Source organism: Martes martes (assembly GCF_963455335.1).
Source record: "Martes martes genome assembly, chromosome: 2".
NCBI lineage: Eukaryota > Metazoa > Chordata > Mammalia > Carnivora > Mustelidae > Martes > Martes martes.
Genome location: NC_137889.1, coordinates 125,790,326 through 125,810,084, shown reverse-complemented (window position 1 = coordinate 125,810,084; position 19,759 = coordinate 125,790,326).

Genomic DNA, 19,759 nt, shown 5'->3' with positions numbered 1-19,759 from the left:
TTTCAGTAGTGATGTGTGTCAGGAGATAAGGCTTTAGGCTCATTATATGACGGGAAGCTAGATACGAAGCCTCCAAATAAAGCTGGTACCCACAAAGTTAAACATCTACAGTGAAGGGAACTAAACATATCTGTTCATCAGTTGAGGGAAGTCACAACACAAGGGAGGGTGTCTTCCCAGAGCATTTGTGTGAAAAATAAAAAGCACAGGTGTATGTCACGTCCAGCTTGGGAGTTCACATTTACACTGACAGGTGTTAGAAATGAACATAAAAACTGGACCCAGACTGCATGTGACAGCACAAAATGGAAATCATTCTCTAGGGCACACAAACTTTAGAGGAAAAACCATTCCCACTGAAGAGGAGTTCTTGTACAAAGCATACACAGAAATAATCTACATTGAGTGAGAATGGACACAAAAACTGTGGAGGATTAGCACCCCCAAATAGCTGAGATAGTAAAATAATTTGGAATGGGCTATTTAAAACAGGATGTCTACAAAGATTGTAAAAAGGAATGAATGAAAACTATAAGAAAAGAGATGGATGCTATGGGAAAAATTAAGAATATCAGTTTGTTGATGTGTCAAATTGCTAATGTGCCATGAATATCAAAATATTCACCAAAGTACAAACCCACCTTGAGTGCCCATACGGCTGATTATAACTCTGCTTCTATTTTATGATTCTGTAATTTCTTTTAACACATCCATAGAAAAAGTATTCGCCAACACAAAAACAGAACTAGGTGGTATTTTATTACTGTTTCAACGACTTCTCAATTCAATGTATTCAACTTTACTTTAGAAGACACTAAGGAACAATGACATCAATTGAGTTTACCTATTGTATTAGTCAGGATGAAGGCTAAACTTTTGTAATGAAAAGCTCCCAAAAGACAGAGGATTGAAGAAGATAGATATTTATCTCTCCCAAATAAAAGTCAGGAAAGTCTATTCTGACAAGACAGCTCTGCTCGAACACATCATTTAAGGACCCACATGCCTTTCATCTTACTTTTCCACCATCTTATGGGGCATTTTGTTTAATTTGCATGGTCAAACCTAGGCCATGAAAGAGCCCTATTTCACCTCAGGGGAAAGGGGCCAGATCAAATGGGAGCATAAGTTTATTGTTGTAAGGCCAAGTTCTGGAAATGGCACACAATATTTCTATTTCATCACCTGGTCTAACCTCGATGACAAGGCCTCATCCAACTGCAAGGGTATCTAGAAAAAATAGTTTCTAGTTAAGTGACCATGTAACCAGCTAAAATTCTATTCCTCTGAAAGAAGGGGAAAATATATCTGGGGATAATCTAGTAGTATGTCACAGCTATAATTATAGCAAATATTGGGGGGGTGAGATAATTCAGTTTTGGGTTTTTTTTTTTTTTTTTTACTTTTAAAATATGTTCAGCCTATCAGTCAATCACAACTATAGGTCTTTCTCAACTTGTGATGGGATTATGAACTGATAAATGGACCATTAAGTTGAAAATATCATAGGTCAAAAATATGTTTAAGTGGGGGCGCCTGGGTGGCTCAGTGGGTTAAGCCTCTGCCTTTGGCTCAGGTCATGATCCCAGTGTCCTGGGATCGAGCCCCGCATCAGGCTCTCTGCTCAGCAGGGAGCCTGCTTCTCCCTCTCTATCTGCCTGCCTCTCTGCCAACTTGTGATTTCTCTCTCTGTCAAATAAATAAATAAATAATCTTAAAAAAAAATATGTTTAAGGGGTGCTCACTTGGTTAAGTTCCTGCCTTTGGTTCAGGTCATGATCTCAGGGTCCTAGGACTGAGCCAGCATTGGGTTCTCTCCTCAGCAGGGAGTCTGCTTCTCTCTCTGTCTCCCCTTCCTGCTCTCTCTCTCGTTCTCTCTCTCTCTCTCTCTCTCAAATAAATAAATAAATAAATCTTTAAAAAAATATATTTAATACACCTAACCTATCAAACATCATGGCTTACTTAACCTCACCTACCTTATATTATATTACATTATATAGCCTCTATTACCAGAACATTTACATTAGCCTACAGATGGGCAAAATCATCTAATACAAAGCCCATTTTACAATAAAGTATTTAATACCTCATGTAATTTATTGGAATACTGTACTGAAAGTAAAAAACAGAATGGTTGCATGGGTACAAAAAGATTATAGGTATTTTGCTTCTGTACCTTCATGATCGTATGGTTGACTGGGAGCTGCAGCTTGCTGCCATTTGGCATCATGAGAGAGTATTGTACCTCATATCATGAGCCTAGGAAAAGATCAAAATTCAAAGTATGGTTTCTACTGAATATGTATTTCTTTTGCACCATCACAAAGTTGAAAGGTCATAAGACAAATCAAGTTGGGAACCATCTTTATTTGTCAAACTCCTGCTATTAGCCCACTGTTGGTGGTAGAAGAAACACAAAAATGAGGTGACAACTGAAGGGTAGCAGAATATGCCACCCCAAAATATGCTTCTTTGGCCTAAAGATTATTTTGGGCTGATCATTTTTTAGAAAAAGCAGACATAGGAGAATCTCTCAGTACAGAGTAAAATTCACTCTTTTGTAAGGGAAATTTACATTTATAGGCATAATTTGGAGATATTGCAGGTTAGGTTCCAGACCACTGCAATAAAGTCAATACTGCTATAAAGCCAATACTGTAATAGGGTCAGAGGAATTTTTTTGCTTCCCAGTACATACAAAAGTTGTTTACACTACACTGTAATCTATTAAGTATGTAATAAAATTATGTCTAAAAATAATGCATATAGCTTAATTTAAAAATACTTTATTGCTAAAAATGGCTAACCACCATCTGAGCCTTCAGTAAGTCATAATCTTTTTGTCAGTGGAAGGTCTTGCCTTAATGTTGATGGCTGCTAACTGATCAGGATGGGGAGAACTGAAAGTTGGGGTGGGTATACCAATTTTTCCAAATAACAATGAAGTTGACCTCATCAACTGACTCTCCTTTTCATGAAGAGTTTCTCTATAGCATACAGTGCTGTTTGATAGCATTTTACCCACAGTACAACTTCTTTTCAAAATTGGAATCAATCCTCTCAAACTCTGCCACTGCTTAATCAACAAAGTTTATGGAATATTCTAAATCCTTTGTTGTCATTTCAATAATCTTCATAGCATCTTCACTAGCAGTAGATTTCATTTCAAGAAACTACTTTCTTTGCTCAGGTGGGAAAGAGAGGGAGACAAACCAGGAAACACACTTAACTACTAAACTAATGGTTACAAGAGAGGAGGTTTCTGGGGAGATGGGTTAAATATGCGATGGGGACTAAAAAGTACACTTGTCATTATAAGCACCAGGTGATGAATAGAATTGATGAATCACTATATTGTACACTTGAAACTAATATAAAATAACACTGTATGTTAACTGGAATTAAAATAAAAACTTTTTAAAAAGAAGGAAAAAAAACCCCACTTTCTTTATTCACCCATAAGAAGCAACTCATTTATTCTAGTTTTATCACAGGATTGCAATAATTCAGTCACATCTTGGGACACCTGGGTGGCTCAGTAATTGAGCGTCTGCTTTGGGGTTGGGTCATGATCCCAGGGTCCTGGGATTGAGCCCCGCGTCGGGCTCCCTGCTCAGCAGGAAGCCTGCTTCTCCCTCTCCCACTTCCCCTGCTTGTGTTCCCTCTCTTACTGTGTCTCTCTTTGTCAAATACATAAATAAAATCTAGGGAAAATAATGCTTTAAACAATTCAGTCACATCTTCAGGATCCAATTCTAATTCTAGCTCCCTTGCTATTTCTACCACATCTGCAATTACTTCTTTCACTAAAGTCTTGAAGCCCTAAAAGTCATTCATGAAGGTTGGAATCAACTTCTTCCAAACCCCCCTGAATGTTCATATTTTGGCCTCTTCCCATGAATGACAAATGTTCTTAATGGCATTTAGAATAGTGAATCCTTTCTAGAAAGTTTTCAATTGGCTATGCCCAGATCCATCTGAGAAATCATTATCTATGATAGCTATAGCCTTACAAAATGTATTTCTTAAATAATAAGACTTGAAAGTCAAAATCACTTCTTGATCCATGGGCTGCAGAATGGATGTTGTATTAGCAGGCATGAAAACATTTATCTCTTCATATATCTCCATTATAGTTCTTGGGCGACCAGGTGTACTGTCAATTAGCAGAAATGTTTTGGAAGTAATCTTTTTTTCTGAGCAATAGGTCTCAACAGTGGGCTTAAAATAGTCAGTAAACCATTTTGTCAATAGATGTGCTGTCATCCAGACTTTGTTGTTCCATTGATAGATCATAGGCAGAGTAGATTTAGCATAATTCTTAAGGGCCCTAGGATGTTTGGAATGGTAAATGAGCATTGGCTTCAACTTAAAGTCATCAGCAGCATTAGCCTCTACCAAGAGAGTCAGCTTATCCTATGAAGCTTTGAAGCCAGGCATTGATTTCTCCTCTCCACCTTTAAGTCCTAGATGTTTGTTAAATGAGAACATAACATTTAAGCCAAGACCAAAGAAGGTGAGGGAGTTATCCATGAAGATCTGAGCAAAGAGAATTTCAAGAAGAGGTATGGCTGAATTGCAAAGACCTATGGTGGGAGACCTGTTGGCATGTTCAAGGGATAAAAAGAAAGCCAGTAGGACTAGAGAAAAATGAGTATAGACAGAGATGGGATCAGAGAGAATTGTAAAAACTTTGGAGTTCACTTTGAATCACACTAGAAGCTACTATAGAGTTTTGAGCAGAAGAGTGACATTATCTGACTTAAATTTTTTAAGGACCACTCTGGGGAGGGATGGGAACAGAAGGGTGGAAGTAAGTAAACAGTTAAAAAGCTATTGCAATATTGCAAGCGAGAGATGATGGAGGTTTATACAAGAGCAATAATGGTGATGTGCTCTGGATATAATCTGAAAGCAGAGTCAAAAGAATATAATGTAATATGTGAAGGCAAGAGAGAAGTCAAGAATGACAATCACAGACTTAGGGCTAAGCAAATGGAAAGATGAAGATGCCGTTAACTGAGATGGGGAAGTCTTAGGGAGGAGTTGTGTGGGGGAGATCAAGAATTTGGAATAATAAACTTGAGATACCTATTTGCCATCTAAGTGGAAGTGCCAAGTAAGCAGACGGATATACGAGCCTGGAGTTCAGGCAAGATGGCTGCCTGGAGATACTTAATAAAGCCAACAAGTGTTTATGTACAGGTACTGTTCTAAGCATTTTACATATGCTAACTCACTTAATCCTCACAACAACTCCAAGAGATAGTAGGAAATATCATCATCTTATTTCACAGATTGAGTAACTGAGGCATGTAGAGATTAAATAACTTGCCGGAGATCACAAAGGTACTTTATGGAAGAGCCATGATTCAAATCTGGGCATGTAAGTATCAAAATCCATGCCTTGAGCCATAATGCTAGAGTGCAGGTAATAAATTTGGGAGTCTTCAGTATATGAAGTGTATTTAAACCTATGAATTCGGGTGAGATCACCAAGAGAATATGATCACAAAAAGGATCTGAGGAATTTGTTTAAAAATAAAATGGAGTCGAATGGAGGAGACTGGGTAGGAGCACAGACGAATAAGATTGGCCCTGAGTAGATAAATGTTGAAGTTGGGTAATGGGTACATGGAGGTTCATTATACTCTGCTGTCTATTTTGTATATGACTAAACTTTTACACAGTAAGAAGTGAAAACAAAGACAGGGAAATGAAGAGGAATTATCAAAGAAGACCAAGAAAAAGTGACAGTGAGGCAGGAAGAAAACCAGGAGCAAAGTATTCTAGAAATCAAACATTCCAATTGTCTACTGATACATAACAAACCACCGCAAAACTTCATGGCTTAAACAAACAGCAATAATTTATTTTTTTTAGAATTCTGCAATTTGGGTAGGGCTCAGTGGGGGACCTATCATCTCTGCTCCTGTGGTGTCAGCCATCAGACAGAATGACTTTCCTGGACCTGAGGACCCATCTCTTAAGGTGGCTCACTTATACGGCTGGCAAGTTGCTGGTGTAGGCTGGGAGCTCAGCCAGCACAGTCCTATCTTTATTTGGGTCAACCCCCAGATTTACTAAAGATAAGTAGTACAAATGAGAAGTATGTGAAAGTTTTTCAAACATGTGCCTTACTCTCAACTGACAAAAGACCCTTCAAAGAATACTGAGAAAGATTCCACTGATGCTGGGATTGTCTTCTTTATAAAAATTACAGGAACTGAGGAAAATACATTTGTTATCTAGGTCTTTGTAAATGCCAGGAGAGCCTGTACTTCACAGTTAAAGATATCTCAATTTTGTTCACATCCATTGGTCACAGCTCCCCCTTGGAGTTTCTCTTTCGTAAAATATTTTAAATAGCTGCAAGAAGATGGGGAAAGGGTAAAAAGATGTGTACAAATTCTTGCATCCCTGTCAAATAATAGGAAAATAGCAAAAAACAGTTTTTTTCTCATCTTCTTACCTGTGACTCAAAGTAGTTCTGTTCGTGGGTTTTTAGAAGGTTTTCACCACGGATAGGCCAGGTGTTTTTCCTCATCAATAATCTAAGGTGCTAACTGCCACTGCAGCCCACTGGAGTTCACTGAGAGTTTCTAACATGGAGACCTGATTTCCAAAATCCTTTGACACACTTCAAATCAGGTCAGAGGTTGGAGTGCCACTACTCTGTCTCCCCACAGGTATACCTAGCAAGTACAGAGGGGCAGGGGAGAGCTGATCCTGAGATAAGTGAATCACGCCACATGTCACTGAACATACACCACTGGGACTGCTGGGTTATTACAGGGAACCAAGGAGGAAACAATTTAAAAAACACATGGGGAGGAGTGAAAGGCAAGTTTTATCTTTACTTCCTCATTCCTGCTAACTTGAAAATACATGGAACATCTGAAACCAACAGATGTGACTTGGTACACATTTTCCCCCCTTGATACACATTTTGATCATGATGCAGTACTTCTGCAAGTTATGTCTTTGCTTGTATTTTATTATCTGAGAACATATTTAAATAAGCCAGCTTATTTAAAATAAATAACAACAATAATAATTAATGAATAAGCCAGCTTTTCTCTGTGAAGTTTTGTTGTTGTTGTTGTTGTTTTTTAAGATTTTTTTTTATTTGTCAGAGAGAGAGAGCACAACAAGGTTATCGGCAGGTAGGGGGAGAAGCAGGGTCCCTGCTGAGCAAGGAGCCTGATACAGGACTCGATCCCAAGACCCTGGGATCATGACCTGACCTGAAGGCAGATGCTTACCTGACTGAGCCACACCTGTCATCCCTCTGTGGTGAAGTTTCAAAGGTATCATCCTTACAACAGGCACCCATCACTGACACATATCATTAGCTAAGAGTTTAACTATTTCTCAAAAACTCAAAAGAACTGTAATAAGCCCCAGGAGCAAGGATTAAGTCTTTCATGCTCTGCCTTCCGCTAGTGTAACTTATTCAAATCAGAGTCAGTTTATGAGGCATTTGGAGAGCATATTTAGAGAGCAAACTACTACCAAGCAAATGTATTTGTTTGCAGTGAAGAACACGTTGAGTTCTTTTCTTCCTTCACCTCTCCTCATCACTTGTTAGTGCTCATCACCTCTCCTTGGGTTTCTAAGAGATTCCCATCTCCTGAATTTTCTCTGTCTCTTGCCCTTCCTTACTCTGATTCTGCACCCAATTCCAATGTGTAGGCTTTTTTCCCGACACCAAGCAATTATGAAACACCAGCTACATGTGCTATAATTCAACTCAATTATGACACTATCTACCTGGATATAGCAACCAAATCCTACAAGACTGCCCCATCCTCAACTTCAGATGCCAGTCATAAGTCCAGGTTGTCACCCGTTTTTCTTACTCACTGGCTATAGTTCAGAGGTTCCAATGACCCCCTCCTTGAGTTTGATTAATTTGCTAAAACAGCTTATAGAACTCAGAAAAACATTTTACTTACTAGATTACTGATTTATTCTACAAGGCTGCAACTTAGGAACAGCCGACAGAAAAGATGCATAGGACAAGGTATGGGGAAGTGGTCCCAAGACTCCATTCTCTTTGAGCGCACCACTCCCCCTAAATCTCCTTATGTTCATTAACCTGGAATCTCTCAGAACCCCACTCTTTTGGGGTTTTTATGGCAGCTTCATTACAGGGCATAATTGATTAAATCATTGGCCATTGGTGACTGAATTCAATCTTCAGCCCTTCTCCCCTCCCTGGATGTTTGAGGGTAGGACTAAAAGTTTCAACCCTCTCATCATATGGTTGGTTGTCTTGGCAACCAGCCCTAATCCTTAAGTTACCCAGCTCTCCAAAAGTTATTCATTAACAAAATAAGACATCCTTATTGCTCTCATCACTTATGAAATTCCAGAACAAAGACCACATATATATTTCTTATTATAAATCACAATATCATAGTCACTCTTCTTATAGACTCTTCTTGAGCTTCTCATGCTTCTCCTCATCATCAGTCAATGTTTGTCCTCCTTCTACATGCTCTCAGTGACTTCATCCTCACTCATAGTCTTAGATAACCTTGGTCTCCTTACTGTTGCTGTGGGAGTAGTGGCAGTGGTAACAGCTGCAGTAGGTGGAGGAATAGCACCAACGGTTGTGATAGCAGCAAGAGCAGTAAGTAATAGAAAGGACAGCACTACTGTTTTTAACTTCAGTTATTGTAGGAGCCATCTAAGACTTCTATTTCATGATGTTCCCTTTATTACATTCTTCACATTGCTGCCAATCTAATTCTTCCAAAATAGTAATTCAGTCATATGACTCTATTTTAATCTTCTAATAGTCCCTGTGGTATTGGGGATAAAATCTAAATTCTTAGCATAGTATAAAAGGCCTAACACAACCCAGCCCTGTCTGTCTCAGCTCCTGCATGTACCCCTTGCTATAGCCATCCCAAACAACAAGCATTTTGCCATATACAGAATGTTATTTCCCACCTGTTACTGGAAGGCCCTTCCCCTTACCTCTTGCTGGACTCCCAACCCAACTGACTCCCATGAGTCTTTCCAAAAACAGCTGCGCTGGTGTTTCCTGTCTAGAAAGACAACCCCATGTCTCCACGCTATGTTAGGTGTCCCTCCTGTGTGCTTCCTCTATTACAAAACACATTACACTAATAATTATTTTGAGTTTTTTGTTAATTTCTTTATAATCCTCTTTCCTGTGCATTCACTACTCAATTGTAAGCATGATACTCAAGAGAATGTTGAATGAATGAACAAGTGAATTATAGTTCAAGCATGGATTAATATATACTCTGTTCCTGCCCACCCAAGTTTTGACTTGCTTCACCTTCTGTTAAAGAAAAAAGACAACAAATCCAAATTGGAGTCACTTGTGCTAAGACCCAAGTCAGCAAACCAAGATCCAATATCTAACCTAATTGTGGTTTCAGCTTTTCCTAAGAATGTGACCTCAAACCAGTGAATCTAGAATTCCTTGATCAGCACTACTGCGGTAATCTGCAGGTCAGATACCTGCTGTTCCCCCAAAGTAAGGTGATCTTGTCTGAAACAATCTACTTTCTGTTAGAATCTTACTTTCCCCCCTTCTGAGTACAAAAGTCTTCCTTTTTTTTTTTTTTTTAAGTAGTCTCCATGCTCAGTGTGGAGCCCAATGCAGGGCTTAAACTCACAACCCTGGGAACAAGACCTGAGCTAAATCAAGAGTCAGATGCTTAAACAATTGAGTCATCCAGGCACCCCAAAATTCTTCCATCTTGTATAGCTCCTTGAGCTCCTTTCTATTTGCTAGATAAGATGCTACCTGATTCACGAATTGTTAAATAAAGCCAATTAGATCTTCAAATTCACTCAGTTTAATTTTGTATTTTGACACTCCTCAGGCTGCTTATAGTCTAGAGAGGAAGACAGAAATGTAGGTAGATCATCTTAGTATAATAACTTCAGAGAAGTCATTCAGGAACCCCTCAGGTTCATCCAGGAATCCCACATTAACAACCCATTAAATAATAAGGAAATGAACACACAGGGTAAATGAGAGAACATCATTTTTCAATGGCATACAGCATCAGAGCCCTGACAGAGCTTTTGCTTTATAAAATAAAGGTTGAAGAGTACAGGTCATACCTGCCCTCCAGACTGACAGCAACCTTTAGAAAAAGATCACTCAACCAGGTTTGAGTGTACTTAGTCAAGGACAAGGTAAGGTATCTGGTAAAATGCTTTGTAGTAACTCTCTGCTTTTCTCAAATTTACCAACTTCATAAACTTTATTTTTAAAAAGTTACATACTAGCTTTCTATGCTTTGGGCTTTATTCATATAAAACCTTGAGAGTCTCTTTCTGGGTCCTCTGTGCTCTGGCCATTTTCTATGGGAAGTTTCCATTCTGGCTCTCTGGTCCTGCCTCCCTCATTTGGTTTCTACTTCCTCTGATCCTACTCTTAGCAATCTAATCCACATAGTGTACAGCTTCTTATTTCAGTACCTGTCCCAGCTCTGTTTACCACTTTCCTTAATCACAAGCTTCTTCTTCCATACCAAGATTTCTTTTTTCTTTACTTTTCTCTTCTTTTCTTTTATTTTCCTTCCTTCCTTCCTTCCTCTCAGCTCTAGGCCCAATGTGGGGCTGGAACTCATGACCCTGAGATCAAGAGTCTCATGCTTTACCGACTGAGCCAGCCAGGCACCCCACACACCAAGATTTCTTTATCATCACCCCTTCCTCAAACCTAGACCAGACTCATAGAACTGGATAGCCTTCTACCTTCCACTTCAACCCTGAAATGTAATCTCAAAAATCCACCTGTATTTCACATCTATGACTTCGTTTACCGCAAGAAAGAGTATTATAACATCATATAGCATTAGAATCCAAGTTTCTACATCCCATTTCTCTTTGTAATTCGTATGACCACTGGGTGAAAGCTAACCGGCTCAAATGTTTAGAGCTGTGATTTCAAGCTTCTGTGAGCTGCAGAACTCCTCATTCAAATAAAATCTTAGTACCAGCAAGTAATACTTAAAATGCTGACTTGTTCTGGCTAACATGGGTATGAAGTTCCCTCTTCCTCTCACTTCCATCACTCCTGCGAATTCTGAAGAGCCTCAAGGTTGGAAAACCACTGGGCTGGAGCACATTCTAAGGAAGCCCAAGTGGTAAGCTTCATACCACTGGGACAGGTTTCCTCACAGGACATGCAATATCCTGGAAAGCAGCATGACAATGATTACATGGGTTGACTTGAGAAAGACTCCAGGATTCAGAGCCCTACTCCCCACCACCCCCCCCCCAACTCACTAGCTGAGGCTCACTGGTCCATTTACATTACCCCCTTGTACTTGAGCTTTCCCATCTATAAGACAAAGATCATATGAGTCCTGCCTTTTTGTTAAAAGGATTAAATGAGTTCATAAGTAGAGAGAGTTTTTTAAAAATGCCTGGCTGACCCAGATAGGTGGTAAGTAAATATTTGCTACTACTATCTTCCAAAATCATACCTTATTTCCAAAGAGTTGGGGAGCAAAATATAAGTGACTCAGCACAGTCTTTCCTCTATCATTACATACAGCCTATATCAGCAGTCAGTACTTTCCTCCTTTTATGTGAGGTACTACAGATTGTCCTTTGCAAACTATGTCTAACAGTACATGAAATGCTAACTCAGGGCCCTAAAAGGGGACACTGGTTTCATCCAACAGAGTGACTGGTTCCACAAAGGAGTTTACTTCCCAAGATTTACTATAGATTTAGATCAAGTGAAAGATTATACACACTGCACAGTTTCTCAATAAGAACAGACTGGGCCATTTGATTAGATTTGTAAATCTAAGGTTAATTGGGAGTTGAGCATTGCAATTCTAGGAAATAGGGTACTTGGCATGTTTGTATATTTCTGAATCTGTCCCCTCTTTATAGCCATAAACATATGTCATTGATTTATGATTTTCCTTCTATAGGCTTCACCAGGGTAACACTAAAATTAAAATGTTATACACTGAGGAGAAAAAAAAATGATGTAAGTAAAGACAACAGAAAATTAGCTGCTAAATCTTCAGGATAATGCATTTTTACAGGTTGTTTTTAATAATACTTGCTACATTGTACTTTAATCTGTGGTCCTTCAATCTAAGCTAAGTAACTCCTAAGGGAAGAGGGGGAAAGGCCCTTCTAAGTAATATGAATAGGTTTTTCAAATGAAACAAAAAAATCTGAGTATTTTCTTTCCTAAGTTTGTATTTTATTACTTTTTGCTCAGCCAACCTGCAGGGAATGTAGACAGTGTAGATACTGACTCTACTTCCCTGAGTACCTGAGGTTCTTCAGGCTCAGCCTGAGTCAGACTCCTTCCTGGCCAGTCCAGGAAATGTAGGAATAGCTTTGTCAGCATCTTCATGCTCATGCCTCTGATTAGAATGGAAAGAACAGGCAATGTTACTGTCCTCATTCCTTTATCCTAAATTCTGAAATACAAAAGTCCTGCAACCAAAAATCTTTCCATAATTTGGCAGAAAATTCATTTGGTGGCAAAATCTGACTCTCTTGACATGTAACTGAGTATAGTCATTATTTGTCTCATTTAAGGTGAAGTCACATACATTTTGTGGTAGATATATGACTGTATTTGTTTATGGGGTGCTAACATATACTCCACTAGAAATACTATACAATCTATGGGATATATACCATCTAGCCTTTCTCAAATCTGAAAAATTTTAAATTCCAAAACATAATTGGCCCCATGGATTTAGATAAAGGATGGTGGGCCTGTCCTAAGTATTCTGAGTAGGAAGAGGTCTGATAAGAAAGGACACATTCTGGTTCCAAGGAGGAAACATGAACTACAAATCTGGAAGTGTGGTGTGCTCACATGGATGGGAATCCAAAGGGAGCTGTCAGTGTTATCCATCTGAGCATGAGGTGCAGGAAACCAAAGAAGTCAGTGACAAAAATCAGTCACCAGCCATACTACTTGATCAAATGCCTATCATTGTCAACCAGTGCAAGCTGATGCCCCAGTGAGCACAGAATAGGTGATATAGACAGGCCAACCCCGCTAGAATCCTTATCTCAGGATTGCTACAGATTTTTACTAGTGTCTTTCTTCATTTACATATTCCATACTAAATTACCACTCAGAATTCACTGGTGGTGATGGTAAGTTTAAGAAATCTAAAAAGAGGGGCACCCAGGTGGCTCAGTCATTAAGCGTCTGCCTTCAGCTCAGGTCATGATCCTGGGGTCCTGGGTTCAAGCCCCGCATCAGGCTCCCTGCTCAGCAGGAAGTCTGCTTTGCCTTCTCCCATTCCCTCTGCTTGTGTTCCCTCTCTCGCTGTGTATCTCTCTGTCAAATAAATAAAATCTTAAAAAAAAAAAAAAAGAAATCTAGAAAGAGCAAAATCATTTAATTCTGGTTGTACTTTAAAAGTTTTTAAATTCTGGATTCAGACTACCTAGGTTCAAATTATGGCTCTACCACTTTCTAAATATGTGACTATAATGATTTATCTAATCTCCCTGTGCCTCAGTTGTCTTATTCATAAAACATGAGAAACCTATCTCATACAGCTGTTGAGAGGATTAAATGAACTAATACTATGTGAAGCACTTAGAACAACGCTCAGCATATTGTGAGTGCTCCATAAATGTAAGCTACTATTATTTCTGCAGGTGTCTATAACTGTCTTCTAAATGAACTCCATGCATTGATAATATGTTTTTTTTTCCTTGTAGAATTCCTTATATTGAGTTTCCTAAGATGGTACTATAAAGACATTTGATGGCCAGTATTATTAGCTGGATATGAAGATGAAGAAGACAATAACAAAAAAATAGATACACAATCAAAAATCTGTATGAAGTTACAATCTACTTTCATTATATTGCTGACTATAACATTCTGATGCTGTGTACAGTTTCTCCCCTTCCTCCTCTTTCTTCCTCTTACTAATTTGTTTTGAACCCTAAGAAATAAAATGGAAAGAGGATAATAAAATATTTGACATAAAAATTTCAAAATAAAACCATCAGGCAGAAGGGGCACCTGGGGGCTCAGATGGGTAAGCATCTGACTCTTGATCTCCCCTTTGGTCATGATCTTAGGGTTGTAGGATAAAGCCTTGCAACAGACTCCATACTGGGCATGGAGCCTGCTTAAGAGTCTCTGGATTCTCTCTCTCCCTCCTCCTTTGCCCCTCCCCCACTTCTCTCCCTCTTGAGGAAACAAAACAAAACAAAAACAAAAACAAAACCATCAGGCAGGAACAAATCTTTGAGGAAGTCCTTCAGATTATATTCACACTTTTGTTTTCAGACTACTCATCTCTTGAATGTTAATGCAAATAATATTAACCATATTGTCCAGCTAAGAATGAATTACAAACAATTAATTCTGCATTAAATTGAACTCAATTACTTAAGCACTGTAACTAGAAATCCTTTGAATGATATACCCTTCCCCAATATTCTACAAACCTGTTCCATTCATAGTTAGACCTTGGAGTAGATACTCCTTGACATCCCCCAAGACATCAAAAATGACACCTGTCCAAACAGGAATGTGGGCTATCTCCACCAGTGGATTTGTAATTTGAGGCTGCATTTTCAGTGCTCCCTACCCTAAGTCGATGGTTATACTGAAGAGGCTGGGAACCCCATATATTTACCTATTTCTTTTATTTTTTTTAAGATTTTATTTATTTATTTGACAGACAGAGATCACAAGTAGTCAGAGAGGCAGGCAGAGAGAGAGTGAGAAGCAGGCTCCCTGCAGGGCTCAATCCCAGGACTCTGGGATCATGACCTGAGCCCAAGGCAGAGGCTTTAACCCACTGAGCCACCCAGGCGCCCCCATTTACCTATTTCTAACTTTCTTCTTTGACTATATAATTAATGTTGGGCCTGTTATGATTTTTTTTCTACAGTCAGCCCTAACTGGACTGACCCATATTTGTCTCCGTCATTTTCACCTCCACCCTATTTTATTTATCAAAAGAGTATTTACCAAAAAAATGTCCAACTGAAGAAGGAAAAAAAATCACAGCTAAATGGGGGTTTAAAGCTGAAGAGACTTGAGATTGAAAAACTGCCAGTTCTTACTGCTCACTTACTCACATGAGGGTTTACAGCTCCTGAAATCATGCCAGGACTTTGAAAATGAAAGCTTGCAGTTAGAAAACGATGGCTCATGACAGCAAAGATCAGTCATGTGATAGGCCAAGCGTTTTCCGTCATTGCCTTCCTCAATCAGACAGGGCTCAGAAACAGAGGTTAATCGGTCAGATAGCATCCACGGAGGCTGAGGGCGGCAGAATCAGATTGCAGCAATTAATCATTTAATTGCTTTCTGATTCACTTTAAATGTCTTTTAAAAAGATATTAAAGAAAAACATTATTGAAAGGACATTTTAGACTGTTTAACAAAGATCCAATATACCCTTTGTGAACCAGAAAATAAATGGATCTCTGGCCGAACTCTACGCAATGTTTTCTTGGGCAAAATTTACGTATATAGAAGAAGGAGAGACAGAGTCTCTGCTCTAGGCAGGAGAAAGAGCATGTATAATGTGCTTAGGAAAGAAAGCATAGGTATAAATAAAAATAGGGTTTTTGTTTGTTTGGCTGCTTATTTTTTTGACTAAAGGGTAGGATGTGCAACCAAGGTTGATAGAAAAGCCTAGATGTTAGAGAGCCTGGAATGCCAAGATAAAAGAGCCTGGACTTAATCTGTTAAGCGAGGGGAGCCACTGAAGATTTTTGAGGAGAGAAAACAGTATGAGAAGGGAATAGCATGAACTATGGGGGCCATCAGCCCTGGGTTATAATTCTAACTTTGGCTCTCATTAGCTAGTATAAGCACATCATCACCTTTTGGAGCCTCTCAACCTATACAGTGGAAATGACAATACCATTTCCAAAGTTACTGCAACGTTAAAAAAAATAAATGTAACACACCCACCCTAGGACTAGGTGCAGAAAAAAGTACCTATTAAACAGTGTTATCTGTTACTACTGCTTTGTTCCGAGTAGGAAGGTCAAAGGGGAAGAGATGGGTGGAGGGATACTAGAGAGATCCATGTAAGAGATAGAGGGGCTGGACTGGATAGAGTTCAAATGAGGTGAGAGGCAAAGAGAAAATCAGATAGAAAGCAAAGGCACTACAAAGGCAGAATCCATGGAAACAAGAGACTAAGAAAGATTAACTTCCTCGAAACCATTTGACAATGACTGGACATGACCAAGGGAGGAAGAACAGCTACAGAGACTCCAAGAAGAAATCTGAGATAAGTATCACACAAGTCAGAGAGACTCAAACTGCTATGGAGGTCATAAATAACAAACATAAATAAACGCCTAACACTGAGCTTGGACTTCTAGAATGACTACAGGAATAACCAAAGCCATATTGCTTGCTTCAGTGATTTCATCTTAATTCTTAATAATAAAGGGCTTTCCTGAGAACAATTTTCAAATCCACGGGGCTAGACGATTTGGGCCATGACATTACTTAGCAATGTATACCAGGCAGTGTCCTCTTTCCACACATCTTCACCATGACTCACCTCTTCATGTCACCACCACTACAGAAGTCGCCACCATTTCCTTAGGCACTTTCTACTAGCTTCGTTGTTGTCACTCACTTTATGACCTTCTCAGCACAGACAACTGCTGATGCACTCCTCAGTCTGGAAATGCTTTCCCCACAAGACTCGCCTACTTGAATAACAGGTAGAGAAATACTTGGCACTTCAGAACAGCAGAGCAGCACCTAATATCTCACTGCACCTGACATTTTCATTATGCATTGTGTTAGAAATTTTGTCAGGAAGCAGTCTTAATAATTTTTCATCACTCTTCTCTGTGGGGATTAATATTACTTTCTTATACAGATGAGCCACAGCCCCTTGTCCAGTACAAGCTTCTGTCCTCGTCTGGGTCATTGTGGGTTTCAGCTGTGTCAGCTCCATATAATTCACAAAGGAATCAACCCACAGACACTTTCCAGCCACATGTGTGCCTCCCAGGACACACAAGGGAAGCTTTACAGCTTATATAAATGGACTTTAATATTGCAGCATACCTTTTGGGATGTATGTTTAATTTGTAAGAACATGTAGAAAAGCTGACAAGCCATTTTGCACCTTTTGGGAAGCTTCTCCTTTGCACAGGCTGCCCTAAAGAAAGACAGGATTACACTGTCTCCTACTCACCACCGTCTTGCTCTACCCACAGGATCCCTCTCACCTGAGCTCACTATTGAGTACATGGAAGTCCCAGTTAGAAGACCATGTGGAATTTGTGTTCTTCTATCACTTTCTTCTTCCTTCACTAAGGTTTTTTTCTTTAATATCTCTGAGAAACACTGAATATGATTTCATTTCATTTTATCATTTACTTCAGGACAAGTGTCATGCTGACTTACTTTTGTTTAATGACATAGTACTTCCTTGCAACCTGACTGGCTCCAGAATAATAAAACTCAAAATACAGTGTTTTGTAGGTAAAAATGTTTTATGCTTTACAGAGAGAAGTAGAACTTGGGGAGAGATGTGATGACACTATGAGGTCAAAAGTTTTTAGAAGTCAACTCATCATAAATAGGAAAGTCTTGGACAGGGGAGGAGTCAAGATGGCGGAGAAGTAGCAGGCTGAGATGACATCGGGTAGCAGGAGATCAGCTAGATAGCTTATCTAACCATTGTGAACACCTACAAATCCAACGGGAAATCAAAGAGAAGAAGAGCAACAATCCCAGAAACAGAAAATCGATCACTTTCTGAAAGGTAGGACCTGCGGAGAAGTGAATCCAAAGCGACGGGAAGATAGACCCCGGGGGGAGGGGCCGGCACCCGGCAAGCGGCGGAGCGACGGAGCACAAAATCGAGACTTTTAAAAGTCGGCTCCACTGGGAGACATCGCTCCAGAGGCCAAACTGGGGGGAAACCCAGGCGGGGTCAGCATAACCCCAGGACCCGCAGGGTCACAGAAGGACTGGGGGTGTCTGAGTGCCGCAGAGCTCGCAGGTATTGGAGCGGGGAAGCCGGCTATAGCGACAAAGCCGAGGAGTGAGCTCTAAGCCCAGGGTTACCTTGTGCCGGTCGCAGGCTGGGTGGGCTCAGAGCGCGGCCGGAGGCCACGGAGACAAAAGCGACCCGGCGCTTTTCTCCAGCTCCAACAATTGACTGCTTTCCTCGAGGCGCGACCGCAAGCCAGGGAGGCGGGACTGTTGGGCGCTTTGCTCTGAGAGCGCACTGAGGAGCGGAACCCCAAGCTCTCGGCTCCTCCGGGCCGAGAGATTGGGAGGCCGCCATCTTCATTCCCGTCCTCCGGAACTCTACGGAAAGCGCTCAGGGAACAAAAGCTCCCGAAAGCAAACCCGAGCGGATTCCTTAGCCCGGCCCCTGGCAAGGGCGGTGCAATTCCGCCTGCGGCAAGGACACTTGAAAATCACTACAACAGGCCCCTCCCCCAGAAGATCAACAAGAAACCGATCCAAAACCAACTTCAGTCACCAAGAACAGCGGAATTCCACAGCAGGAGAAAGCAAATCCTACCTGGACAAAATGACAAGGCGGCAAAACTCACCTCAAAAAAAAAGAACAAGAGGCCGTACCGAAGGCTGGAGACCTAATCAATACAGACATAGGTAGCATGACAGATCTAGAGTTCAGAATGACAATTCTCAAGGTTCTAGCCGGGCTCGAAAAAGGCATAGAAGATATTAGAGAAACCCTCTCCGGAGAGATAAAAGCCCTTTCTGGAGAAATAAAAGAACTAAAATCTAACCAAGTTGAAATCAAAAAAGCTATTCATGAGGTGCAATCAAAAATGGAAGCTCTCACTGCCAGGATAAATGAGGCAGAAGAAAGAATTAGTGACATAGAAGACCAAATGACAGAGAATAAAGAAGCTGAGCAAAAGAGAGACAAACAACTACTGGAACATGAGGAGAGGATTCGAGAGATAAGTGACACCATAAGACGACACAACATTAGAATAATTGGGATTCCAGAAGAAGAAGAAAGAGAGAGGGGAGCAGAAGGTATATTGGAGACAATTATTGGAGAGAATTTCCCTAATATGGCAAAGGGAACAAACATCAAAATCCAGGAGATGCTAAGAACGCCCCTCAAAATCAATAAAAATAGGTCCACACCTCGTCACCTGATAGTAAAATTTACAAGTCTTAGCGACAAAGAGAAAATCCTGAAAGCAGCCCGGGAAAAGAAGTCTGTAACATACAAGGGTAAAAACATTAGATTGGCAGCGGACCTATCCACAGAGACCTGGCAGGCCAGAAAGAACTGGCATGACATATTCAGAGCACTAAACGAGAAAAACATGCAGCCAAGAATACTATATCCGGCTAGGCTATCATTGAAAATAGAAGGAGAGATAAAGAGCTTCCAGGACAAACAAAAGCTGAAAGAATTTGCAAACACCAAACCAGCTCTACAGGAAATATTGAAAGGGGTCCTCTAAGCAAAGAGAGACCCTAAAAGTAGTAGATCAGAAAGAAGCAGAAACAATATACAGTAACAATCACCTTACAGGCAATACAATGGCACTAAATTCATATCTCTCAATAGTTACCCTGAATGTTAATGGGCTAAATGCCCCAATCAAAAGACACAGGGTATCAGAATGGATAAAAAAACAAAACCCATCAATATGCTGCCTACAAGAAACTCATTTTAGATCCGAAGACACCTCCAGATTTAAAGTGAGGGGGTGGAAAACAATGTACCATGCTAATGGACATCAGAAGAAA